Genomic DNA, 27,256 nt, shown 5'->3' with positions numbered 1-27,256 from the left:
AAAGCTGAAAGTTCTTTTTCAAGACCTAGGTGATCAGAGATGGCAACTTATTGGGCACACACAGCACCTTTGTGATCGTTCCCATTGCCTTGAATAGTTTCACTCAGCCTGGTAGCTGTCTAGGCTGCCAAGGCTGTGAAGACCTGTTCTGTCCAATCCTTAGCCACCTTTCACGTTAAGGCACGCTGTTGCGGTGGCCAATTACTTTCCTGCTGACCTGCCACTTTGTATTTGTAACATTTAGAGGTGCTCCTAGGAGAAGCCACCAGATATGGCTATCCAATGGTTATACTAATCCCTATGAATTACATATATGGTTTTCCTGAACTGACTAATTCCCTTCCCCGGTGGATTTTATGGGATGCAACTTGGTTTGTGATGTCATTTAAAGTTAAAACGGTGTGACATGTTTGTACGATGAGAGCTTTGCAATCGTTATGCTATTCAATTGCAATCCCTGTCATTTTGATTGATAATAAAGACAGTAAACATTGCCCTATGATTGCTTTACCTTTGCTTAAGCAACCTCTTTATACTGCTTTCACTTGCTCAATGTTCATCCTAAGAAAACAATAGGTCCACTTGACCCGCCTTCTAGATTGCTTTACCATTCATTTTACAGTTCTCGGTCGCTTGCTCACAATGGGCCTCATCACGACTTTGGCGCTAACCCTTGAATTAGGCGGTTGCGCTATTACTGCCGGATTTAAGGATCTGCCAAATCAGGGCTTCGGCAGATTTCGCCCCAGCTCTGAGCTGGGGGGAAATCTGCTGAAAATTCACACTATTACCGCCAGCGGGAAATCCGCCGGCCGTAAGAGCGCGAAAATTCCCCATTGAGCCCAATTGGGATTGGGGCATTCCCGAATGGGCTCAATGGGGAATGGGGATTAACATTACCGCCGAACTCGTGATCCGGCGCTATTAGTGCCGGGGAGTTCGGCGGTAGGGCTAATACCGCCGGCGGTAATACCGTCGGCGGTAACGCCCAAGTCGTGATGAGGCCCAATGTCTTTTGCATGTCCTCATTTAGGGCTCCCTGGTCAATGTGCAGTTGTCAGACCACACGGTCCACCCATCATAGGTTGCGCAACCACGTGCCCTATACTTCTTCTTGGCTTGATTTGTGATGTCTGATTTTCTCAGTAGGGAACTCCTTGGTCTAGGCACAGTTGTCAGACCACACGGTTGTCACGTCTCCCGCACCGAGTGCATCTCCTACAGGTGCTCTTTGCCCGCCCTCGGCCTCCGTCCCTCCCACTACCCCACACACGCACCCTAGCTCACGTACTCCCTTGCATCCCTTCGCCCATCATGGTAGATTACAGCATGGCAGAACGGGCGTCTATCGCCCCTCCCGTTCTTGGCAGCTGAGCTGGAGGATTCCGTCTCGTCATAGCGCCTCGCGCTGCCCACGGAGACCCGCGCGTCACGGATCACGTGATTTTCCATCACGCAGCAACGCTTCCGTGTCACGTATCACGTGACTTCTGACATTGGTTAAAGGCTTCCGGAAACAAGGAGCGTTGCTTCACAGCTGTTTTCCTCCTGGATCACGTGACGCTTAGTTCTTCGGTTTGATTTACGGATTGTTTCCTCGACCACGCTTTGTTCCACGGATTGCTTTGCCTCACCCTTCTACTGTTCGAACTTTGGACCTCCTGTTGCCTGACTACGCTTTGCCCCACGGACTGCTTTGCCTCAACCTTCTACTGTTCGAAACTTTGGACCTCCTGTTGCCTGACTACGCTTTGTTCCACGGATTCCTCTGCCTCACCCTTCTACTGTTCGAACTTTGGTCCTCTTGTTGACTGACCACGGTATCGTCCCTGGATACTGTACGGATCACGTCTCATTATTTTGGAACCTGGCCTCAGGCCCCACGCTAGGTGTTTACCTGTCTATACTCCTGACCTCATACATCTCCTGCCCTGGGGTCCAGTCCTTCCTCACGTCTCTGGGCAACCTTTCAGTACACATAGGTAAGCAGTGTCAAGTTACCTGTGTTCTTGTGTTTATTCTTCCTGCTCTGTGCATAACCTCATAATCCATTGCCTTACAGCGTTCAAGGGGTTCTTCTGGCTGTTCCTGAATCCAGGCCCGACGGACTACCACACCTGTGGCCTCAAAGACCGCACAGGCAGTGTTTCTGGTGTTGTCTGTGTGGTACTTGGGGACGGAGGTATTCATACTCTGCACGACCATCAAGTCCATAACAACGGTCCACCCATTACAGGTTGCGCAATCATAGGTTCAACTTAACCTTGTTCGGCCCCCTCACAGGCTCTTCTGCTTCAGGCTTCCAACTTCACACACTTGTATGCTGTTTGGTTAGTGTAGCACTCTCCTGCATCAGTCTTTTGCCTTGCCATAGACTTGGGGTTCTTTCTCACATTGGTTATTGGAATACTCAAGTGACTGTTCAATTTCCCATATACTCGAGTTCTGCTCACAGTGCTGTTTTCGTACAGTCTGACATTCAGTATGTCGGTTCGACTTCAAATGTTCATTCGGTATCCATTATGAAGTGATCTTATTCTAAAAGCACTTTCCATTCAGTTCAGTATTCAATACAGTTCGTATTCACTTGCATTCATGGACCGTTACTTGCCTGGGGTCCCCTGGGAGCGTTCCGGTTTTCACTTGTCCTCTGGCACTCACCGGCTCTGTGAGTCTACCCAATGGCGGTTCCCGCTGCTCTTGCTCACCTTTTCTGTAGCAGGGAAGTAGAACACCTGTGCTCCACTTACTCGCCGGGCTAGTATCTTCACACGCCAGCATCCTTATAGCATCTTGCATTGGATGCGGGCCGCATCCCCTCTGCTTCTCAACTGTTTGGCAGCTCCAGCTGCTCACCTTCCAATTCGAAATCTCCTGGTCCTGCACCCACCACGCAACTCGCTTGCTCCAGATCCTGCCGGTCCTCTGGGATTGTTGCCAGAGTTCGGCCCTCCTGGTCTCGTTTCACCACGCCAGTTCTCCTTCTCCTGCTTGCTTGGTTTCTCTCCCTTTATACACCTCTGCCAAGGTGATTCTCCCTCATTGGTCTGCCCCTGGATTGGGATCCAAAAGTGATGGCCCTTCACTGGCCACCAGACCAGAAGATCCCTGGGGGGCGGATGTGAGAGTACCTTCAGGTTTCTCACAGTATAGAATCAACTATACCGCAAATATTGGGAGGGGAAAGTTTGTTTAGTGCTGTCGTTTTGTGTTTTTGTGATGGTTACGTGTTTTTAGGCAGTCAGTTCAGGTGGTCAGCTTAGTCTATGGATGAAAAATAGAAAAATACTATAAAAAGGTTACCTGTGATGTGGGCGTTCGCTTGGTTTATGGATGAAAAATATTAAAACACGTATAAAAAGGATACCTATGCTCTAGGCAGGTCAGCTCAGTTCATGGAAGATATTATGTATGGTTCCCTTTGTCTAGGTATTAGCAAGAGGCGCTAACTTAGGTCACGGAAGGTGGTTTCTTAATTTATCTCATTGAGATGTATTCCTAGATGCAGCGGTATAGAAGAAGGACCACAAGATTCTTTGGCATACCCTGTGTTTTGGTGAGGCAGGAAGATGGCTGTGCGTTATGTTATGTTTGTTCTTGTGTTTGTATTGTGAAAGGTCGGAGCATATTTTGAAGTATTAGGGGTTTCTTTGAGGGTTTGTGGCGTCACACACAAATGTGAGGTTGTTGAATAGGACTTGAGGTGCTTCTCGGTTTGGTGAACTGTTGTTGAATTGGTGAAAAGTGTTATGCCATTTGCACTGTGCTCAAAGAGCACATGAGGGCCGTTCCGATTTGGCCTTAAGGGTGGAGCATGCTCTAGTTGATGGTGGTGAGCCAGAGAGGCTGATGGAATGATTATTTGGATTGTTATGGTTTTTAAAAATGTTATAGAAAAGTGTTGATGATTATGCGAACTGTGAATTAATAAAGGTATTTAAAGGTGTGGGAAATCCAGATTTTAGGTCAAGTAAATATTGTTGATTAAAAGGTAACGTGTCACCATGAGAGATACACCCATTCATCATTTGTGCAAGTCCCTCCCGCGGTATCAAGACAAAATAAGCAAGTATAGAGCGGAATGGACTCGCGATACCGATGGCAAAATGGTAAAGCCATGGCCCAAGGATGGTAGCTTTTCCAAATATGTGCAGCAACACATGACCACGTATTTACATGCAGCCTATAAGGGAAAGAAATTAAGTAACTGTTAGGCTAAATTAGAGCTATGGAAAATGTTTCAGGACGAGGAAGGGAACCCGTCCCAAAAGCAATGGATGTTGAGCGAACGCGATGGGGGAGGCGTATCACCGATGGCTCCACTCCTCACACTGCAGACACAGACCCAACAGTAGAAGGTCAGGGATTTTACCCCATAAGGGAATTGAAAGCTGTGGCAGGATATACCAACCCCATTTTTGCACCACCCGCATATAGCAGCAAAGACACACTTAGCGGCACAAAGCCAGTGAATAAAAAAGCAGACGCTATCAGTGGCAAACATAGGGCGTGTAATCTTGCAAGCGAAACTGAGAAGAGACGATGAGGGACGGACAGACATAGTGGGGATCATGAGGCGATAGTCCTGACAAATGAATGGGTAGGTGGACAGCTATTGCTCAAATTAGACAAGAAAACTTCAAGCAACCAAGGTCACACAGGAGAGGAAGCTCTGAAATGTAACAACAAGGAGGAAGAAGGTAAAGAGTGGGCAGAGATAATGGAGGAAGTACAGAGAAGAGAAAGAGGAATAGGACAGGTTGGGGAGGTAGCAGATGTTTGCAAAAGGGCAGGATATTCTGGAGTGACAGCAGAGAACACGGCACATGATGGCGCACCTTGCAATAAATGTTGAGCAGCCATATGGCAAGCTGTAAGAGAACAATGTCCAGACACATTGGACACTAGCATGATTAAGGCACGCAAAATGCGTGAGGATGAGGACCCACTTCAATACAATCAGGAGATACAAGAGCGTTGGCGTCTCAAACCCAGAGAATCACAGGATAGAACAGTGGGATTATTTTATCACATATTATGTCAAGGGCTGCCAGAGCAGGTACAGAAGAAGCTGAAGTTAGTAAGCGTGGAGGCTAAACCATGGACAGAGATAGAGCTAACTATAGTGCACTATTGTAGGTTAATGCAGTAGAATGCAAGAAAGAAGTGTGAGGAGAGAAAGCTGGAAGAGGTGAAGTTAATGCAGAAGAAGCTATCAAAGTACACAATGGAAGGGGCGATGTTGACAAGTGGAGAGGGAATAGTTGCCCAGAATGTGCAAAATCACAGTGAGTAGGAGGAGGCTTTGTAGGAAGTGGCAACGCAAACCACTGGCCAAGGGCACAAGGACGAGTGCCCCAGGGAAGAGGGTTTGGACATTCGATGCAACAGGGTGGAGACGGATTTAATGGGGGACAGCTGAGACCAAGGGGGGATCCAATACAATGCTGGCTATGCGGAAGGATAGGTTACATATCACAAATATGCAGCCAGAGAATGCAACAGAATGGGGGAATGACAAGACAGAACAAGTTGACTATTATGCCCAAGATCACACGCATGCAGAAGGCATACACACCAGAATCAGTGCAAGCATAGAGCATGCCAATGCAGCAATACCAACCCATGACAAATGCACCGCAAGAACAGGGACATGTGCAGCAACCCCAACCAGCACAACAAGCACTGGTGCAGCAGAACGCTGTAGCCACAACACACAGACTTCACAATGAAAACTCATGTATGGAAGCTGGGGGAGGGAGTGACTGTAGTGGGGAGCAACCTTTTCACCGGGAAAGGGATGACATTATATCCACAATAGGACAGCCCACAGATGAACCTGATGTGTTCAGTCCTATCCATTACACCCGACACAAATGCAAAACCACATATAGGGGTGAGAATAGGCAACAAGACTTTCTCTTTTCTTGTAGATATGGGGGTTACTCAATCCTGTATTAGGGAAGGGAGATACCCAATGTCAGGCATTGCCATGAATGTGCAGGGATTCTCTGCGGCTTCAGATTTGGTTCCTTTTGCGGACGAACCTCTGATTTCCATAGGAGAACATGACCTGACGATGCCATTGTAATATTCCTGACAGACACCAGTAAACATAATGGGTAGAGACATGATGAGCTGACTCAATATGACCATCTCATTCACGGACCAGGGTATAGTGTGTTGGACTCTAGGAATTCACTACATGAACATGAGGAAACTTATTCAAGCATATTGCGGGCAGAACGTAGAGAGGGGGGCACCAGCAAACTCCGAGCTATTTCAGTATGGAGTGGAAGTGCTAATAGCATGGCTTCGAGGGATACAAGGCAAGCTGCTAAGTATACCCAATGAGTTTTTGTTTAGAACAGAGGTTCCCTTAGACGAAAAGGAAGGACAGGTGTTACCAATAGAATTGGAGGCAGTCATAGTAAGGGGCGAAAGAGTTGTATTACACTGGACTGACGACACACAATGGGAATGGAGGCCAGTATTCACAGTAGGTGAGGGGTACAGAACGACTGATTTGAAGGATGAGGAATTGTTTGAAAATTATCGTTCAGATCACAAGGCAGTGTTTTCCATGAGCATTACCTATTGGGTGAGAATACACTACAGAAAGTGCTACAGAGAATGATTTTGTTGAAAAAGGGACCACCGTTATTTCTCGAGGAACACCTGGCGCGTGTACTGTGAGAAACCTGAAGGTGTTTCACACACTAGTCCCCTGGGATCTGTCATTCCGGCGGCCAGGAAACAGCCATCGCTTTTGGATCCAGTTCCTGGGGGTGGACCAGTGCAGGGGGTGGACCAGTGCAGGAGGTGGACCAGTGCAGGAGGATCACCTGGTTGAGGGGTCTTCGAGGAGTGGGGCACTGCATGGTGAGAAGCGGTATCCCCTTCCTGTAACACCTTTACCCCATCCTACCAGGTAGGATACTTAGGAACTCAACACCTCCACCCACCTTTCACAGCACAAACACTTTCTCACGGACAGCTCACTATGAGAGAAAACGGACTATCACCCCAGCCGTACACCTAACATGTCCTAATACAACGGTCAGGCAGGGTCAGGAAATTACTGATCATCATGCACACCTGACTTCCATTACACTGCCCCACATGGATAAAAGGCAGAGCACGGGAGCACACTGTGAGCAAGGAAAAGCACGTGAGGAAACAGCAGTTCCAAGATGGCAGTTTAACATGAGGAGAAAGACGGAGAAACAGAAGGGGATCAAGAAGAGGGAAGTGCCCATGACCTTTTCAACAAGGAACCATTACTTTCATGAAACCCGAGAATAGAAAGCGTAAGACCAGGAAACCAAGCTGAAGAATCCTGCATTGTGTGTCGGAGGTACTCGGGGCCCTCCTGCGTCCATAATCAAGGCAGGGAGAATCACCTGCTGCTGTGGTACTGTCCTTGGCTGCCACAACAAAGCAGCACAAGTGAAATTAGCACAACGGTGAGTTGGAGAGGTTGATACCAGACAGGTCTGTATTGAAGCCAAGGTTGCAAGCGGCAACATTGTATGGTGAGCGCTGAAGCGAACGGTGTATGAAACACATGTGATAACCAACACAAGTAAAATGGAACAACAGATGAGTGATTGAACTTTGAAACCAAGATACAATACCTTTGACAGAGTGGTCCGGCACAGCATGCATGCTCATCCGAAGGTCTCTGTAAGGTATCCAGCTGAGAGGGGGCAAAAGCGAAAGAGTAGCAAAAGTATTGTGAATCGAAGTGGTCCTGCAACAGGTCAAGCAAAATCCTGTGCACAATCGAAAGTCTTTGATGTTGATACAGTAAAGAAAGTTGATGACAAGGTATATGAAGTTGGTCCGAGCCACGAAAGAGGGAGATCAAATGAAAACTTTGGGTTTAAAACAAGTTTGTGTGAAAGTGAATAAAAATTGGTCCGAGCCCGGTGGAGGGAGACGGATTGAACATTGTGTTGAGTAATGAATCTGAGCCTGGCTGAGGGAGATCCGGGGTGAACCGTGAATCACCTGAGAAATTGGATGGATGGAAATCCTACAAGCATTGTGTTAAAAGGCGAAGTGAATAAGGAATCACCTAAGGATTTTAATACATGTAAAATCCTAAGAGGAAAGGAACTTATTGTTTGTTTGTTGCATCAGGTCCTTTGAAAGAAGAGACTTTTATAGGCAAAGAGACTTGGGCACAGAAGGCCCTGATGCTAATGTTTGAACTGCACCCCCATGCTGAAGAAGCCAGAGACTGTGCCAAGCTCGAGTGTGCCGCTTTACCCTTTCTGAAAACGTGGGGAAGGGAGGTCAACGGCCTGAACATCCTGACATATCATTTCTTGAACACTTCTTTCTTTTACATAACATTGGGGGTCATTACGAGTGCAGCGGTAAGGGGTTAACAGTGCCGGTAAGGATGACTGTGCCGTTAATCCCTTAACGCCGCACTCCTAATGACCGCCGCATTACGAGGTCCCTACGGAGCTAATAACGGGCCCGTTATTAGCTCCCTCCCCATTCCCATTGAGCACTATGGGGGCTCGAATGGGGATGGGTATTTTGAATGGGGATTTACCCGGTCCTCAAAGGTTGGAATGACCCGGTAAGTCCCCATTCAAAGAACCCGGACACAAGTTTGGAGGCAGCCATGGCGCTAATAGCACCATGGCTACCTCCAAACTAGTAATGACCCCCATTGTTTCCCACACTATTTGTATTTAGAGATAATGATTGGCAATAGGTTTATTAGTATAGGCCCTTTTATTTTGACAAGACACCACTAGGACTGCGTTATTATCATTTGATGGTCGTAGCTTGCTCCCATTTTTAGATTTAGGATTAGACAGGCGTTTTTCAACCCCTTTTTGAAGTTCAATAAACACCCTTGAACTGTGGTCACTTGTGTCCGTCTTACTGTTGATACCATGCCTTCCTTACAGTACCCAGTGTTCTATGGACTAGTAGTCCGTATGATGTGGACCTATTAAAGGGAGCGTGAGCTGTCAAAATAAAGCTCATTCCACGGGCTATTTTACTGAGGGCAAGACAATACCCTCTATCCAGGGAAGCAGACAAAGGCATTCATGAGATGACCGCCCGCTAGTGAAGCAAGGCATTTTAGTCCCTTCTGAGTCACAGTGTAATGCCGCTGTGTACCGGGTGAAGAAGGCGAAGGGGAAATTGTGGCATTTTATTCAGGATTTACATCCTTTGAACCAAATTGTTGAGGCAGAATTTGTGTTAGTTCCAAATCCAGCAACAATTCTATGTAGCATTCCACCGGAAGCTACCCATTTCACGGTAATAGATTTGAATAACGCTGTCTTCTCTATACCCCTCCACGAAGAGTCACAGAACTTAACCTCCTTTCTGTATAGAAACCGAAAGTGGAAACACACAAGATTACCATATGTTCACTGTGAATCACCCTCCATCTTAAATAGGGTCCTTCAGATGGATCTGGGAAATATACATTTGGATAGTGCCATTATTCAGTACGTAGACAACATTTTGATCTGTAGCAAATCAGAAGAGTAGTGACGAAAAGACAGTGTTAGCAGAAAAGGGCAGTACACGTCTTTGATGCAGGCATTGCTTCTGATTTGGACCAGTTTATTTTATATCCAGAATACTCATGAAATTCGTTGATTCGGTTCATCAGTGCTTTAACTGATTCTCTTATTTCTTGAATCACCAGCAACATGTCATCCGTGTATAGCCATCATTTTTGACAGGCTTCACCAAATTGGACTTCCCGAACCAACTCATCTCCCTTGATCTTTGCAGCCAGAGGTTCCATAGTGAGAGCAAAAAGCAACGGGACCAAGGACACCCTTGACGTGTCCCTCTACCTAATCTTTCTGAACAAAAACCATTGTTTTTTTTTACTTTTATTTATTCAGCTTGGTAGCACAGGTATAGGTGAGTAACATACAGAGCATGTACAATCAAAGCAAAGCAGGCATTACAGATGTATAGAGCGGGCACAAAAATCAATTTATACACATGGGGGATACATACAAGGTGGGTGCAGGGCTAAGTGGAAGACAATTCAGGAACTACCTGGGCAGGAGCGAGAGGAGAGGGCTGGGGATGCAGGGTCCGAGGCGGCATCAGAGGGAGACATAAATGAGCAAAACTTTAACCAAATATCTCTAGGTCTGGAGTGGGTGGGGTGTTGTTTCGCCCAGGATTCCTCGGTGTCAGAAGCCCATGTAACTACCTTGAGCCACTGTGCGTGAGTAGGAGTGGTAGGCCAGAGCCAGCAAAGTAGGATAGAACGCACTGCAAGTAGCATGCAGAGGCCAGTCAGTTTCCTGGAATCCCGGTGGAGCTCTGGAAAGTCGTGGAAAAGAGACCTCTTTGGGGATGGGGTGATAGGGTGTTCGAGGATAGCCGACATGGTAGAGCATACTGCGCTCCAGAATTGAGTGAGGCGGAGTCAGGACCAGATCATGTGGATATAGCCAGTGTCGTCGCAGCCACATCTGGGGCACCTCGGGGAGAAGTCGTTCGAGATACGGTGCAGCCTGGTCGGGGTGTAATGGTACCTGTGGAGTAGCTTGAATTGGATCCATTTAAATCGAGAGTTGAAGGAAACTCCATGGATGCGTGCGCACATATGGGCCCAGCGTTCATCTGTCATTTCCAGACCGAGGTCGACCTCCCAAGTATGTTTTCATTTGGAGAGTGCGAGGGGCGACCCGGTCTGCACCAAGGTGTACGGCCTGGAGATTTTGCCCCTCATGGGGGAGGGGGAGGGTGAGGACAGTTCAGTGATTGCAGCCTCATCAGGTGGCAGTGCCGGAAAGCTCGGGTATTTATGTTTAAGGAGTTTCCAGAGGGATGAGTATTGCAGCCAAACGGAAGGTTTCTGCCTCAAGGATAGCGGAAGGTCAGGCCACTCTATGAAGTTACCCTGCTCAAATATGTCACAGAGTAGTTCATATCCTGCCCCAGCCCACCGGCGGACAACAGAGGGAGGAACTTGCGGGACCTCTGGGAGAAAATTCCACAGCAGTAGATTACCATGGAAAGGATGGGTGATACCCAATAGTTGCCACGTTTTGGAAAAAGCCAATGATGTGCATGTCACCGGGTCAAGTGAGTCTGGTACCCTTGGCATGGGTGTGATCACCAGAGAGCGGATGTCCCGGTCACTGATTGTTAACCTTTCAAGCCTGACATGAGGTGGGGGGTCCGATATGTTAAACCAATATGTGGTGTATTAGAGTTGTGTCGCCAACTAGTACTTGAGGAAGTCAGGCGCCCCGAAGCCGCCAATCTCCATCGGGGCAGCCAGGGTCTTGAGCTTAAGGCAGACCGCGCCCGGGTGCCAGAGTAGGGTATTAAGGGTACAAGTCAACGCTTGGAAGAACTCGCCAACCGGCCACTGTGGAACATTGGCAAATCTATACAAGAGTTGGGGCAGTACTACCATCTTCAGTATCCCTATCCTGCCTGCCAATGAGATCGGAAGTTTGTTCCAGCCCCGTATCTTTACCGTAAGGTTTGTGAGGTATTTTTGGTAATTCTCTTCAAAGACCCGTTACGGATGACGTGACACTACTATGCCTAGATAAGTGAAGACAGATTGGGCCCATGTGAATCCCAGGGTATCAGGAGGGGGGGGGGGGGGAGTGTACTGGCAGTGAGCGGAAACAGAGTGGATTTAGTACAGTTCACTTTGAGACCAGAGATTCGACCAAAGAGGACAACATCTTCCAAAATTGGGTCCAAATTAGCTTAAGGGGAGTGGATAAAGAGGAGGGCGTCATCCGCATACAGGGAGACTATATCCGAGGAACCGGTGGTACGCAGGCCCTATGTGCATGACATTGGCAAAGCATGTCAGCAAATGGCTCCATTGCCACCGCGAAGATTAAAGGAGAGAAGGGACAGCCCTGCCTCATACCTCTAGCTATTTAAAAAAGGGGGGAACAACGGTCCTCAGTGCGGACTCTGGCTACAGGGTTGGAATAGAGCAACCTGACCCAGGAGACAAAGGTGGGGCCGAATTTACATTTGTCAAGCACCCGCCAAAGATACTTCCACGAAACCGAGTCAAAGGCTTTTTGCATGTCAAGTGTCGCAGCTACTGCGTGGACATCTGGGCTCACCCTGCTTATAATGTTAAAGAGGCGCCTCAGGTTCAAGGAGGTGGAGCGTCCCGGGATGAATCCCGCCTGGTCAGGGTGAACGATGTGTGGCATGTAAGGTGCAAGTTGTAAGGCAAGTAATTTGGCATAGATCTTGACATCGCAGTTGATAAGTGAGAGTGGACGGTAGGAGCCACATTGAGTGGGGGGTTTACCAGGTTTTAGCAGGACGGTTATGATGGCTTCACAGAGCGAGGGGGGGAACTGACCTACTTCCACCGACTCCTCCCAAAAGCAACTAAGCGAGGGAGCAGGAGCGATTTGAAGTGTTTGGAAAACTCGACGGAGATACCGTCTGATCCTGGGGATTTACCTGAAGAGAGGGAATCTATAGCTTCCGAGAACTCCTCAGGGGTGAATGGATTCTCGAGGGATCCGATGGTTTCGGGGGAAAGGATCGAGAGGGGGAGCTTATCCAGGTAGGCGTCAATTTTCGATAACGTGACGCTGTCCGCTTGGGCATATAGGTTTCATAGAAGGAGAGAAATTCGGAATTGATATCTTGGGGTGGGGTGGCCAGGGTTCCATGAGGCCTTTCAATTACGGGGATGGGTGGAGCGCCAAACTCTCGGCGGAGAAGTCTAGCCAGGAGACGGCTTGGGCGCTCGCCCTCGCCGTATTTCCTCGCGAGTCCCGGGCTGTCCAAGAACCTCAATTCACGGTCCGCAAGCGAGTTGAAGGTATCCAGCTCCGTACCGATTAACGCAAGTATTTCAGGGGTTTGGTGTAGCGTGCATTGGGCTTCCAATGTGGACAGCGTAGACTCGCTTTCGGCAATTTCCCTTCGAATAGTTTTGAGGATGCCGTTTTCCTTGGAAAGGGCGATGCCTCTGATATAGGCTTTGAAGGACTCCCAAAGGGTAGCCTGCGACGACACAGTGTTGGTGTTAATCTCGAGGAACTCCTCGATTGCCGACTCCAACTCAGAGCTGAAGGCTGGGTCAAGGAGGGAGTGTGGTTTCATTCTCTAGTGTCTGGTTCAGCCGCGGTCTGGGCCCCAACACAGGGTGACAGTCACCGGTGAGTGGTCAGAGAGGGTTCTGGGTAGGATCGTTAAGCCAGATATATTCCTTATGAGTATATCAGACACTAGCCATCTGTCAATCCGGGAATAGGAGTCGTGTACCGAGGAGTAAAAGGAGTAGGAGCGGGAATTGGGGTATAGGAGCTTCCATGCATCCACCAGGGCCAGGCGGGGAGAGAGGAAAGTGTAGTGTAGGCAGCTTTGGAAAGTTGACGGGGTCTGGACCCGGATCTGTCAAGGTCTACATCGAATATTGTGTTAAAATCACCTCCCCAGAGAATTGGTAACACCGGGAAACTATCGAGGAGAGCCGTGAGGTGTAAATAGAACTCGGGATTGTCGATGTTGGGACCGTTAATATTTAACAGAACCACCTCCTTATTTTGCAGGATACCATGGAGTACAACATATCTGCCCTGGAGGTCGATCAGCGTGGCTATGGGGTTGAACCTGAGGCTCCTGTGAATTAGGGTCATAACCCCACGGCTCTGGCTAGAGTAGGTAATATAATACCTTTGAGGGCCCCATGTTTTAGTAAACCTTTCACAATACTCAGTGCATGCGTGTGTCTCTTGTAAGAACAGGACTTTAGTCCCATGGCGTTCGGCCTGGAGCTGTAGTAGCCTCATTTTCTCATAGTTTCCCAGACCCCACACATTCCAGCTCATGAATGTCAAGGTGTCCTCACTTAAGAACCCGGGGTAGTCATAGGAGGTTACGGGTGAGTGCAAGTGTGCCCCCCATGGTCGGTGCACAGTGTAGTTCGATCTGTAATTCCATCGGGTCCATGGTGCCCTGTACTCTGCCTTCTCTGCGAATACCAAGCCTTTTTCAGCAAATAACCCCATCCTCCTCCCATATCCCTCCCCCAAACAGAGGAATGATAACCCCATAACCAAACAACCAAATCCAAAGCAATGGCATCAACGCCTGGGGGGCCTGTGAAACAGCCTGGCGGCGATGCTCCGAACTGGGAGGCAATTTTAGGATAAACCTGGTGCCCAGTGATGATATCAGGGGCCACCCGGGGAAAGAAAGTCCCTCCGGGGTGGGCAAGGCACGGTCACATAATAATGAGACAATTTATACAAGAACAGGATAAATAGTTTCTCAACCAACTGGGTCAGGACGATGTATGGATTGAACAGCCCATATTGAAGGGATGTTATGATGATAGAGGAGCATGAGGGGGTGGGGGGGACAGTCCCGGACAGCGCCCGGTAATGGGTCAGGAACAGCTCCGTCACAATTGGAAGGAGCAGCCTCCCAATCCACCAAGTCGCAACAATGGACTGGTTAACTGTACATATTAAAAGGGACCCCATAATAGCAAACGAGCGCTGGAAGGGGGTAAAACTTGAGGGGCTTAGAAGCAGGCCTGGAGGTCCACCGCAAGCTTGAGGGGTCATGCATTAATTTGTTAATTGCACATTCCTGGGGTCAGGGAGTATCACTTGCTGAACATAGTTGGGTACGGCCATCCCCATGGTAATGAGGACCCCGGTCAAGTGGTGATTGTTTTACACCATAATTTGAGGGGCACCACACCAGATTTAGGTGAGAGCCGCTGAAGGGGAACTAATTGGGGAAGCGTTCAGCATTGGAACCGATGGGGACACCCAGGGCTCGGATGCAATCCAAGGAGCAGGACATGCATGTCATTGGTGACCAGGACCCCTTAGTAGGAAGCAGACCCCTCCAGCACTCATTCAGCAACCAGTGGCCACAATAGCAAGTCAAGGTCCCACAAAAACCATTAGTTGATCTACTCGCTGTAGGTTTGGAATACAGTAGCTTGATCCATTCTAGTAGATATTCTCCTACTCCTGTGTTTTCTAATGTGGCCATCAAATAGTCCCAGTCAATGCAGTCAAACGCCTTTTCTGCATCCAATGAGATTACTGCAACTTCACTATCCAAACACTTGCTTTCTAATGGTGTCAAAATCAATCTGCGCATGTTTTCTGAAGCATGTCGTCCTTTTACAAAACCTGCCTGTTCTTGTCTGATTATTTCTGGTAGTAATTTTTCAAGTATCATCGCGATGGCTTTGGCAAATATTTTATTGTCTGTGTTGATAAGACGTATGGGCCTGTATCCGCTCATATGCTCCCTTTCACTCCCAACTTAAATTTCATTTCCCTGTCTAGTCTTTAAATCCCTCCATGATCTTGCTCCCCCTGATCTCTCCTCTCTCCTCTCTTTCTACACTCCTTCCCGCTCCCTTTGGTCTGCTGATCTCTTCCTTCTCACTGTCCCTCCTTCCCCATGTGCCTCCTCCCGTTTCCGCTCCTTTCAGCTCCTAGCCCCCTTGCACTGGAACGCCCTACCTATCTCAATCTGCTCTATACCTACCTTTTCCTCCTTCCGTGCTTCCCTGAAATCTCTCCTTCCCCGCCCTGATACCTTTCCCACCTCTCATTCTTTTTCCTTACCTCACATCTTCCCTATGTACCTCTCCCTACCTGCCCCCTTCCCCTTCCCCTCCTTGCATCTACACCTTTATACCCTTTCTGTTTCCCTCCTCCTTCCCTTCCTCACCCCTTCCCTCTTCCCTCACCGATTAATTGCTCTACTTACTGTTTTATTGGTTTGATTCATGATTGTAAATTGCTTCTACTGTTATAAATTTCTATGTATTTTGTTGTTATAATGTAAAGCGCTTTGGATTAAAGCGCTATATAAACACAATAAATACAAATACAAATATTCAATGTTCCTGGTTTTAAAACAATGAGACAATTGCGTGAGCATGCTTCTCTTCAAAGAGTCTTCATACATCGACAACAGCAAAGCAAACACTTCATCTGGCAAAACCTTGTATAATTCAGCTGGCAATCCATCAGGCCCTGGACATTTTCCTGTATTTAGTTGGCATGTTGCTTTTTTAAGCTCTTCAATATCTAGATTCTTTGTAAGGTTCAATCTTGACTCGTCATCAATCTTTTTAAGGTTGCAGCTGCTCATGTCATCTTTCAATTGCTCTTTCCCCTTCTTCTTTTCACATGTGTATAACCTTTGGTAGTATTCTTTAAATTCTTTATTAATCCATGATGGCTCAACAGTTATTTCCCCGACTGGCATTCAATTACATAAATAGATTTTTGTTTTCCTTAACCTTCAGTCAGTGAGCAAAGAGGCGATCACATTTCTCGCCACCTGGGTATTCGATTACAGCACATACACCAGGCCCTATTAAGCAGGCTTCGTGCGGCACAGAAGGGGACAGAGACCTGTTATGGACACACAAAATGGTATCACAAAAGAGAGGTCAGCCCACTATTATTTAGAACAGGGGCCCGTAGGGCCTTAAAGAGGCATTTGAGGAGTCAAAGCTGCAGTGCTAGGGATCCCCAACTGCAATAACAAATGTTATTGGTTCGCATAATCCAAAGGAGTAGTGAGGACTACGGTACTCACACAGAAGACAACCTTAGGGCACAAACCAATGGCTTACTATAGTGGACGTTTAGACCCTGTCATAAGAGGACACTACCCTTGGGAACAAGCCTTGGCTGTTGCTGCATTTGCAGTATCACAAAGGGGTGCAGTATCACGCTTTACGTGGAGCATGCCCTCTTTGCGATCCTCCAAAAGCCCAAAAACACACTGACTACCCAAAGAGCATCCGGATACAAAGTAATCATTTCGAATCCGGCAATAAAACTAGTGAGATGTAGAATTGTGAACTCAGCGACATTCATAGCTAAACCAGTGGAGGAGGGAGACTATGTGCACGATTGTACTACATACATGGAGCATTATGACGACATTCCTAAAGTGGGGGAGAATGCCCTCGACGGAGGGGGAAGTACTTTTCATTGACGGCTCATCAACAATAGACCAGGCAACGGGAGAGAGACACACTGGGACAGCAGTAGTAAAGACGGAATCAGCCAGGACTGTTGAACTAGTGGCAAGCGTGAGATTGCCATCACATTTTCCGACGCAGGCAGCAGAATTAGTGGCTCTCATAATGGCATTAGAAGCACGTAAAGACAGGGAGATTACAGTGTATTCCGATTCAGCCTTATGAGACATCTACAGTATACACTCGACTGTCACAGTGGCAGAGGAGGGGCTTCCAACGTGCTGACGGCACACCAGTGTAGCATGTGCCCCTTTTGGGCAGACTCACTACAACTCCCGTCAGCCATAGCAGTCGTGAAGTGCCAAGCACACATGAAGGGGAAAGACTTACTCTCTCATGGCAGCAAAACTGCAGAAGCAAAGCAACCAGCATATTTCACAGAAATAAATGATTTTGACACTGCATCCAGCACACGTATATGTGTGCACAATATGATATTGAAAGAAGGGTATAGTTTACTACCAGCCACACAGATAATGGAATTTCAGGGGAAGGCACCATTGGAAGAAAAGGAAATATGGGTAAAGAGGGGTTGTTCCATATCCCCTACAAACGCATTATGGCGACAGGAGAGCAAAGCCGAGCTAGTGATTCCAGTAGCATTGTTGCAAGTTACACTCAAGCAATTGCATCATCCCACTCATTTAAGTAGGGACGTACTTGCTGCACATATTGGGGAAGAGTGTTTATGTCCAAATATGGCAGAGCATATATCCGCATTCATGGAAAACTGTACTGTTTGCAAAAAGTGCAATGCAGGTCATATGTTGCAAGTAGTGCGAGGAGCAATTTCCCGCCCAATTGGGCCTTTCCAACACCTCCACGTCGATTATGTGGACGTGATTCAGGTCTGCCAAGGTTACCGCTACATGATAGTAGTTGTATGCCCTTTTTCCTGATGGATCAAAGCTGGTCCATGTTCATACCCTGATGCTGTCAGGGCAGCCAAATTCCTCGTTAGAGAGGTGTTCCCACGATGGGGGGTGTGCGAGCTCCTGCGGTCCGACAATGGACCTCATTTTGTAAATTAGACTTTTGAGCACATTACAGCTCTACTGGGGATCAAGCATAGGCTTTCCTGCACTTATAACCCGCATATGAATGGAAAATGTGAGCGCCTCAATGGCCTGCTAAAGAAAAGATAGCTCAAATTAAAGCAACATTAAAAAAGGGATGGATCCATTGCCTACCCGCACTTGTCGCATTACGCAACCAACCTTGGTCCAACCACCATCTAACCCCCATGGGACAGGATGCTGCAATGCTACTCTCACTTGCTCCTCCAACTGGAGCACTGACAGATGCCCATAGTTCTGCTGTTGTTTCAGGAAATGAAATGCATGAAAGCCTTGCTTCGATGATGGCCACTGCCCCTTTTATCTCTCGACAGCTGCATTCATGGCAGGAGAGGTCAAAGAAGGTTGAGGAAGACAACAAACCAACTCTGAATTATTGAAGCAACCACTACTTTATCCAGGAGATGCTGTATATTTGCGAACATTTGTTAGGCCTTGGATCAAACCTAGATTTGAGAGACCTTTCTCTATAGAGCAGGCTACAGACAGAGCTGTGAAACACGTCGGAAAGAATCACATGGGAGATGTCAAACCCTCCAGAGGTGAAACCTCTTCCTGCCAGCACGAAGACGATTTGCTGCAAGGACAAGAACCAGAAGAAGAAGAAACACCACAGCAAAGATTGACTAGATCCAGGACCAGGAGTTAGGCAAGAACAAAATGCAGAGCCAGATTAGGCACACTATCTTTTCTTATAATAGGTATTCATCGTAAAAGCAAATAATTGCTTCAAATGCATGGTTTTGTACCTGCACACACTGTAAGCAACGCATGGTGGAAATAGTAAGACAGACACAAGTGACCACAGTTCAAGGGTGTTTTTGAACTTTTACAAGGGTATGATTAACGCCTATCTAAACCTAAATCTACAGATGGGAGCAAGCTACGGCCATCAAATAATAATAATGCAGTCCTAGTGGAGTCTTGTCAAAATAAAAGGGCCTATACTAAGAAAAAAACTATTGTCAAACCATACCACTAATTTACAAATAATGTGGGGGTAATGTCCATGAAAAAGAAAGAAGTGTTCGCAAAATGATAGGTCAGGGTGCTCGGACCATTGGCCTCCCTTCCCCACGTTTCAGCACGGTGCAAGGCGGGTCACTTGAGCAAAGCACACACTCTGGCTTCTGCGGCACGAGGATACAGTTCAATTTCCACAGTTCAGGTGCTTCTGTGTCCAAGTCTCTTTACTTCTTGCAAGTCTCTTAACTCAGAGGGCCTGCTGTACAAAAACAATAAGTAAACGTTCTTTTCCTTTCACCTGTGTTCAAGTCGGGCTCAGATCCTTTTTAACTCAAAAGTTCCAGACTGGATCCCCCTCTTCTGGGCTCAGATCCCTTTCACACCAATGTCACAGAATTCTTTCTCGGGTGACCCATGGTTCACCCCGGATCCCCTCAGCCTGGTTCAGATCCCGCTCAATTAGTCTCCCTCAGCCGGCATGGACCAATTGCGATGTACATTAAACTATCGAAGACTTTTGAATTTTCACAGGGTTTAGCTTGACCCGTTGCATGACCACTTCGATCTCAATATTCGTTTTCCTCACACTCACCATCAGTTGGAAAACTGACAAAGACTTTCGAATGAGCACCCATATGGCGCTGGACCACTCTGTGTGTGGTATCTTTGCTTGGCGTCCCAAAGTTCAATTACTCCTGTTGATTTCAATTATATTTGCGTTGCTTCTCGCCAACACCTTACACACTGTTCTCTTTATACAAAGTTGCTGCATATAACCTTGGTTCAAAACACAAGCTGGTTTGGCATCAGTCTCTCCGACTCACCGGATATGCTGTCTTTTCTGACGCTGCTTTGTTGTAGGAGTCAAGGACAGTAGCACTTCGGCAATCGCTCCTTCACGCCTGGATTATCGATGCAGGAGAGCCCTGGGTACCTCTGACACACTGTGCAGGTTTGATCAGCCTTCGTTCCTGGTCTTCGGCTTCTTACTTTCCAAGGCTCATGAAAGGTACTTTATCCTAAATGCATACACCCAATACCAATTAGCTCTTCCCACATGAATAAAAGGCAACACCTAAAGACACACTCTGAGCAAGGCGGAACATGAGAACGAGCAGAACTTCTGGGACGAAGGCACGCCTACTAGAGCAGAGCAACCGACTAAGGAATGAGAGCAGCGGGGCTAAAAACCCCCAGGCTTCTCTACTGGAGGTTGTTGCCTCCGACAGGCCACGAAAGACATGTGGAGAAGGCCAGATCCCACAAGTGAAGATTGCATTGTGTTTCAATGACGCCAGAGACCCTCCCGCGAGATCAAGCTGTGGTACTAACCTTGACTCGAAAATTGGAAAGCGCCAAACAAGAAAGAAGCGCACACAGCCGGTGAGTTGGCAAGCGACCTGAGAGACCGGTGTGTGTGAACGTGAATGTAGCAACATCATATCACAAGTGAAGGCTGCATGCATGTGGATGAAACATGAAGAAAGGCAGACCAGTGAATGAACCTTAAAATGAAGTACAGCTGCAAGATAAGCGATACTAAGTAACAGAGTGGTCCGGTGAAAGGAAGTAGCCCATTCAGAAGTCTCTGTGAAAGGTGCATTGTTTAAAGCAAAAAGGCGAACAAACAGCAAGAGTGAAAGTAAATAGAACGTTGAGTCAAAGTGGTCCTGCAGCGGTCTGTAACCAAAAGCCACACACATTCGAAAGATTTCTAAATCCGAAAGTGGTTGGAGCCCAATTGAGGGAGACCCAAAGTGTATTACGCTTGGGGAAGGGAGCCCCCTTGCAACTTTGTGTAAACTATATCGTGAGAGGTCTGAGCCCGGCAGATTGGGACCTTTGTGAATGTTTTGGTTGAAACATTATTTTGAAACTTAAAGAAAGGAACTTTAAACGTGGAAGGCCAGCCAGGCGGGCCTTGATCCATGGCTGTGAACTGTGCACTGTGTTGGAAACTGAGCCAGAGTGTGTCATCCTGTCTACAGGGATCCTGTTACCTCGTGAGGCCTAACACGGGGAGGAGAACTGGTTCAGCCACATCATTTGAACACTGGCTTTTCCTTTTGCATAAATGTTCTCCTTTTTTACACTTTTTGTACAAGAGATAGGGCAGGGATTAGGTTTTTGTTAGTATAGGCCATTTTGATTTGACAGACGATAGGACACTAGGATGGTTTTGTGTATCGTTTGATGGTCAAGACTACTTCCATCTTAGTTATAGGGCAGAATAGGAGTTTCTCCAACCCCAACATTATCAATAAAGGTTCTATAAATTGTATCTATTGTGGCAGGGTCAATAATTGTGATACCATGCCTTGCCTACGAGAGGCAGTCATGTGCCACGTGATGCAAAGCCATAATTGCTACTTAATCTGCTACAGCCCCACCGGCATTTCAGAATGATTACCATAAGCTATTCCGCCTCTGTACATAGGGGTCTTGCTGTTTGTTTAAACATGAGTAGTAGAATGTCTTAGTATTTCCCAGAATCCTGTAGACGTCACCATTCTCACACACTGGCTGGAGGTCTCACACAGTCGTGCTGCAGTCTAATTGTGGGCCAGTCTTAATGGCGCCATTGGCTTTGATGGAGTTTCACACCTAGCACTCCCTGGGAAAACGGTGACTAAAGGGAGACTCCGCTGTAAGGCCCAGAGCAACCGCTCTCCAGATCACCCACTCCCACAGCGGCCCTCCTCAAAGGGGGCAAGATACCCAATTCTACCCAATGCGCTCCAGTGGGGAGTTACAAGGCAGTCCCGCATTTTCCTTCTTTTTAACTTGCTTATGCTGGGAACTGTCTCCCTAACTCTGTCAGTGTAAATTATTGCATGTGAAAAGACTGTGGTATCTTAACCCTGAGCATGGTGACAGTCTATTGCTTGTGGAATGTCATCACACGCATATATGACAGTTGTAAATTGGTGGTCAGCCTTGTATGTCGCAGTTGGGAGCTGATGATTTTTTGCTCCTAGATCGTACTAGGGTGGGGCTGCAGAGATTGATACATTTGCGGAATATGCTGCCATGAATGGACTTACTGTAAATCCTAGAAAGACACGTGTTTTGGTATTCTCAAGAGGTAAGAGAAAGAAAAAACTTGGATGGAGTATGGGTAGAGCCCCTATAGAAATTGTTCTGTTAACTAATCAGTTGATGATACTTGATCAAAAATGTGGTTGTTTCTCTATTAAAGCTGCCTACACATTCTATAAGGGAAAGATAGAATCCAAAATGATATACGGAATGGAGCTTCATTATAAGGAACTGTTACATTTTTGGGAAACTTTGGAGGGTAGGGTGTTGAGGAAGACCCTTAGGGTCCCTCATAATATTCCTATGGCAATAATTAGGTTTGAGTTTGGGCTATCCTCGTTACCCGTTCGGGTTGAATGGCGAATGATGACATTATTTAGAAATACGCTTACACCTTTAAAAAATACACTATTTGCAGATCGGGATGGGCTCATACCCATTGGTTCAGTGGGGAATTCCCCTTGCAGATATCCGATTATATTTCGAGATATCTGCAACAGGTTGCTGTCAGACCTGGGTACGGATAGACTCACCCCGATTGCCAACCCTGGCAAAGTTAACTTCTGTTCTATGAAGGAGATTGGATTATAACAACAGAGAATCTTCATAGTTATCCGTCACTTAACCACCTGAAGTGGGACCATAAACAGTGTGGGTCTGCCTAATTTTTATTGACTCAGTTTCCAAATAGATATTACCGTAGCTTACTGCTTAAATTACGTTGGAACATTTTGCCAACGAGAGAGGTTCTCTTTAGGCGGAAGGTAGTAGATGTGGTGAACCCCTGGTGCCGTTAATGAGAGAAGATCAGAGAAACCAAAACAATCTAGCATTTGTTACTGTATTGCCCAGCGCTCCAGACAAGGAGACTGACACATATGGAGAATTTTGTAAAGTGGAGGACAAGAAGGGATGCTAACTATATCTGGTCCAGATGTATTACTATCCAGAATGTTTCTGAAGGTCTGCCGGTAGCATCCTTTATTAAATCCCTAGACCTTCACTCGGCCCTGGACCAGTAGTAACAGATGGGTCTTTCTTCGTTGCCTTAAATGAATCCAATAAGATCATATAAAGAGAAATCATGTTCGGATTGGTATAGTAAACGACCACTGAAGCGTTATTAGATGTAATGTATTTATTTTGGGACAGGGATTTGTTTAAACTGTGAATAGGAATGTCTGTCAGTAGTTGAGTAGTATTCCCAAAACGTTTAGGGATTGTTGATAGCAAGTCTACTTTTAGTTATGGGGAAGTTACTACACTAAGAGAACATCTAATATACACAATGAACACCGGTTGGTAGGTGTCTGTATTAACTTGATGTTCTGTAGGACTCTGCTGCTATGATCCTAGTATGACTATCGGCTTTTTAGAATGGTAGGTTTTACCATTTTGGTTAAGATTAATAATTTGATGTAATGTGTGATATTGTGATTTTAATCTTGGTGTTCAAATGTGTTGTCTTAATTCTAGTATGATCATTGTATTCCATGAATTTGCCCAAATTGGTCTTTTATGTTGTAAAGGTTTCTTTGTAAACCATAAACAATAATTATAAAAAAAACACCTTAATCAATGGAGTGTCTTTGAATTATTACAAGATTGGCAACAAGGTGGAGGAAACGATGGAGGAGTGACTCTAGGCGGTAGACATTAGCAGTGAGCCCGCAGTGGGTAAAATCGACAGAAGGGGAGATAGCAGAGAAGTGACGCCAGGCAGCAGGCATCAGCAGTGAGCCTGCAGTGGTAAATCGACAGAAGGGGAGATGGCAGAGGCTGAAACGGCAAGTAGTGTAGGTCATCCTGAAAGCAGGCATATGGCAGCATGAGAAGCTGAGACTGCAACAAAGGAGCCCTAAGAACCATGCCGAAGACAGTATATAGTACAGAGTGAGAGCGTAGGTGTTGTTGATTGCATCGCTACACCTAGGTGTTACGTCATGAAGTGCAGGGGCCAGTGGCCATATTAGAGCCAGGTGGCAGAAAAGCATATTGCACCAAAGTGGGCAGAAGCAGCGGCCAAACTGATTCAAGGCAACTGTCCTATAAAAGCACTTAGAAATAAATGTACACCATCTGGATGCTTGCTAGCACATGAGGAAAAGTGTTATTGAGTGGTTGCAAATGTGTTGGCCTTTTTGAATTCGAGGGGAGTGCTGTATGTGAGCCTGCATCCCTGTGTGCCCCCATCAAGATTTTAAAAGAATTATTGTGCTCCAGCGTGGCTCATTCCCCTGACCTGCTCCCACTTCCGTGTTCACCACTCCCTCCGACCCCAGCCCGCCCTCCCAAGACCTGATTGGCTACTACTCTGTAGCATTGTGTTGCAAGGGGTATAGCCCCTCGTTACAGCCGACCACCGTCTTTTGGCCTTTTTGGATTTGATGTTAGTGCTGTATGTGGGCCTACAGTCCCTGTGTGCCCCTGCCAAGATTTTAAAGGAATTATTCCCCTGACCTGCGCCCACTTCCGTGTTCACCTCTCCGTCTGCCCCGGCCTGCCCTCCCAAGACCCGACTGGACACAGAGGACCTTTACACACATCCTCCCAGGACAGCTTCTGCCTGTTGCAGCCCCCTGCAGCTAAGGACCTGAGGCAAAGGACAGCTCCTGAAGAAGCAGCTCCGGACTGTGTTGGCCCGTGTTAGCCTGCGAGGCCTGCAGTCATCAACCAGCAGCGACTGACAAGGTAGGCGAGGTCTGGACAGGGGGACCAGCAGTTACTGCTCCCTATTAGACTATCTGACTCATCTTATTATCCAATTATCATATTATCTAAAAGCCTGTAGTTTATTGCATATTCTTATATTAGCCATATCCAACACCTATGCCAACCTTGTCGCTTAGCCATAGCTCACATCTTGATAGATTGTGTTAGCCAGCCATATCGTGCAACTAGGTAGATTGTGTTAGCCAGCCATATTGCACATCTAGGTAGATTGTGTTAGCCAGCCATATCGCGCATTTAGGTAGATTGTGTTAGCCAGCCATATCGCACATCTAGGTAGATTGTGTTAGCCAGCCATATTGCGCATTTAGGTAGTTTGTGCTAGTCAGCCATATCTCACATCTTGGTAGATTGCGTTCAACCATATCTTACGTCTTGCTAGATTGTGTTAGTCAGCCATATCTTGTACCTGGGTAGATTGTGTTAGTCAGCCACATCTCGCATCTTGGTAGATTGTGTTAGTCAGACATATCTCACATCTTGTTAGATTGTGTTAGTCAATCATATCTCACATCTTGGTAGATATTGTTAGTCAGCCATATCTCGGGTCTAGGCAGATTGTGTTAGTCAGCTATATCTCGCATTCAGACAGATTGGGTCAGATAGCAACATCAAACATCTAGGCAAATCGTCCACTGATGAACTCGCAGCAAAGGCACTTAACCCTCTGTCCTGGTATCCCAAACCTTGTAGTTACTGCCTACATTGTTCTATCCCCATTTGGGCATCTCTCCCTCAATCCAGCTGTCCCAAATCTAAGTGCCACTCCATTTTACTATTGTTTCCCCACTTGGCCCATACTGCCGCTATCTAGGTGTCCCAAACCTAGGTGCTACTGCTTTTATGGTTTACTGTTGTATACCAACTTGGGAGTTTCTCCCGCTATCCAGGTGTCCCAAACCTAGGTGCTACTGCATTTTACGGTCTACTGTTGTATCCCAGTTTGGGCTTTTATCCCACCATCCAGTTTTCCTGAACCTAGAGTGCATTTTATTGTCTACTGCTGTATCCCCATTTAGGCGTCCCTTCCTCTATCCAGGTGTCCCAAATCTAGGTGCAACTTCATTTTACTGTCTACTGTTGTATCTCCACTTGGGAGTTTCTCCCGCTGTCCGGGTGTCTCATACCTAGGTGCTAAGGCATTTTACTTTCTACTGTTGCACTCCCATTTAGGCGTTTCTCCCGCTTTCTTATGTGTCCCAAATCTAGGTGCTACTGCTTTTACTCTCTACTCTGGTACCCCGTTTTAGGCACATGCTGGAAATGCATCAGAGGGACAGGGCCTCTAAATCCTTGTCCTTTATTGCTTTTTATCATGTGTTCTGACTTGTTTTCCACGCAGGAGTTCATGTGGGACTCCTGGCGGTGTGGCTCTTCCTGTATTTGGTTTGATGAACAGATCCTTGGGATACCTTTATGGCACCCATGGGAGGGAGTACGACCGTGTACTCCTAGTGTATGTTTTTGGTAACCTGTGGGTGGCCCACAGTGCAGGGTAAGGGCTGGTGGCAGCTCTCTGCTGAAGTGACAGGTGCCCTGAGTGTCCTCCATTTTGGGATGCCCAGGCCCCGTCATTGGAATCAGTAGATTCCTGATAAGAAACAAGATGGCCCCTGTTGCCTCTTGCTTTCTATCGCCTGTTACTTTACTTTTCCCGAAGTCCCGGGAAGCCCTGACTCTGTCCCTTCCCCCTGACTGGCTGTTGGGTGGAACTTCCACTTTTTTCATGTGCTGGTACCATAGGTTATTCTTTAAGAGTACTGCATTATCTAAGTAAGAGTTTATAGTAACATGATCCTCCGCACTCTCTCTTTTATGTTGAAACAGGTGCATTGTTATATTATGAAATCTGGCCATTGTATCTTCAGGCAAAGGCAATAGTATGTGTTTCTGTATCATTATTCAGTCATCTTTTATAACACTTTTACATGCAATTGTAATAAGGAAGAAAACACAGATCATGATACTGATGGAGATTACTGCTAACATTACATGAAAGCCTATCAATTTATTATGAGGAAATAAATCTCTAATCTGTTGAAGCTTCTCCATGGTATGAATTTACAAATGTATCACCTCCTTTTTAATCAGTTCTATATGACAAATTGGAGTATTGTTTCAATGATCGCTCTCCAAACAAGCCAATTATGGTTTGGGATTTTCACAAATGCGATAATGGATATGTTTCAGAAATGTAAGATACAAGGATAACTAAGAATGCGTATACCAATGTGGTAACAGGTGTCATAGATAACAATTTGAAGATACTCAAGCTTGAACGTTTCACATTGTTCTTGGAATCCTATTCTGGGGAAAATGTTCCATGATTACTGCAAATGTATGAGTCCATAAGTCAATCCTAATCTAAAAATGTTTTGCTTTCTTTATCCTGGTTCTT

The 27,256-nt window shown here is 46.6% G+C and overlaps 1 protein-coding gene across 7 annotated transcripts in view; it reads right to left on the bottom strand.

Moving 5' to 3' along the window:
- The window catches only part of TTLL6 (tubulin tyrosine ligase like 6), a 592,552-nt gene that overhangs the window by 510,780 nt on the left and 54,516 nt on the right, over positions 1 to 27,256 (bottom strand). The window contains exon 1 of one of the 7 annotated variants that reach the window (XM_069634595.1): positions 7,638 to 7,696. The exons of the other annotated variants lie outside the window; for them this stretch is intronic. The gene's annotated coding sequence lies outside the window, so the exon portion shown is untranslated. Of the gene's footprint in view, positions 1 to 7,637; positions 7,697 to 27,256 lie in introns of those variants that run through there. 7 annotated transcript variants of the gene reach the window in all.

The sequence above is a fragment of the Ambystoma mexicanum genome, chromosome 13 (assembly GCF_040938575.1).
Source record: "Ambystoma mexicanum isolate Mex_15411 chromosome 13, UKY_AmexF1_1, whole genome shotgun sequence".
Classification (NCBI taxonomy): domain Eukaryota; kingdom Metazoa; phylum Chordata; class Amphibia; order Caudata; family Ambystomatidae; genus Ambystoma; species Ambystoma mexicanum.
The sequence above is the reverse complement of the archived record's forward strand: the minus strand, read 5'-3'. Positions and strand labels throughout refer to the sequence as shown.